General features: G+C 36.3%; 1 long non-coding RNA gene across 1 annotated transcript in view; it reads right to left on the bottom strand.

The window, feature by feature from the left end:
* LOC107656299 (uncharacterized) overlaps positions 1-1156 on the bottom strand; it is a 4978-nt gene extending 3822 nt beyond the window's left edge. Inside the window, exon 1 of the long non-coding RNA XR_001630550.1 lies at positions 800-1156. This is a non-coding gene — a long non-coding RNA (uncharacterized LOC107656299). The remainder of the gene's footprint in view (positions 1-799) is intronic.
* Between the last annotated feature and the right edge of the window lie 139 nt (positions 1157-1295).

The raw sequence follows: 1295 nt of genomic DNA, 5'->3' as shown, positions 1-1295 counted from the left end.
ATATATATATATATATATATATATATATATATATCATAATATAATATAATAAAAATATATAATATATTTGCGTTTAGTTTAAAATATAGACCTAGTTTATTACGAAGTTTATCTTACTAAACTAACTACTTCTAACTAACTACTCCCTGTGAACAACCAGTCTGTAACGATAGGCCTTTTTTTTTTATTTTTTTTTTACAAACCTTTTGTACACAAAACATCATTTCGAGATAACTTGCAGTTTAGTAAGTAAATCAGATATTGATTCAGTTACCGCTCTGAGCACTCAGTGACTTCATTGAGGGAGCAATTCGTCAGACTGATTCAAACCATTAAAATAACCTGCTCATAAGAGTCATTTGCTTGTGAATCAGTTGCACTATATATATATATATTTTTTTTTTTTTGCTTGCTGCGCTTCTTTCTTTTGGCCTATTTTACTTTACACTTTTCTCTTTTAACATTCACTTCAGACTGCAAGCTCATTTTGCTGTGTGCTGTAGATTAAACAGTTAGGTGCTTCACACTCCAGTGCATCAGTTATTGCTTTAAAAGAATCAGTGTAATTCACTACTAATGTGATTATTTGGAATTGTAGGCATCTAAATAAAGTTGACTTGATATTTTAGGATAAATGAGTTAGAACTGCAGGTCAAGTAACCAACAAATGCACTTAGAAAATTTTTTTTAAGGGTTTGTTGCAACTGTTTTAATACAGTGCTACACAACGCAACAGACTTGACTTTTTTGAATCACATAATTTTTTGTCTACATATTTTAACTAGCTGAATTCATGTACCTTGTTTTTCGGCACTGGTGATGAACAGGACTGTGAGCAGCAGCAGAAGGAGATAGAGTGGATGGAAGAATCTCATGGTGATGCTGCGTGAGGTTTGGTCCGCTGCGCAGACCCGAGTGTCCTCAGATGTCTCCGGGTTCTCCGAAAGCAAAGTCTGTGAATATGCAGGTAACGTACAAATCCTGTTATGTGTCTTTCGTTCTCAGTAATTTTTCATCTGAGCTCGTATAAGATGCCGTTATAGTGGATGTGCAGCTCAAATCAGTTCTCAAACTTTTCCAAAGTTTTAGATGGCGATATTCACTCTCCCTTCTCTCTTCTCTCTCCCCAGAGGGATGGATAGATAGACAGATGACCTGATGAGTGTGAATGTCCAGTCGAGACAATGTAGCTTCACCCCCTCTTTATACAGACAAGAGAAAGGGGGAGGAGAGGGCACAACAGAAGGAGTGGTATGGAAGACTAAAAACTGGGTGGGGACATGGGACATCTCTCT

Source organism: Sinocyclocheilus anshuiensis, unplaced genomic scaffold (genome assembly GCF_001515605.1).
Source record: "Sinocyclocheilus anshuiensis isolate Anshui unplaced genomic scaffold, SAMN03320099.WGS_v1.1 scaffold85, whole genome shotgun sequence".
NCBI lineage: Eukaryota > Metazoa > Chordata > Actinopteri > Cypriniformes > Cyprinidae > Sinocyclocheilus > Sinocyclocheilus anshuiensis.
The sequence above is the reverse complement of the archived record's forward strand: the minus strand, read 5'-3'. Positions and strand labels throughout refer to the sequence as shown.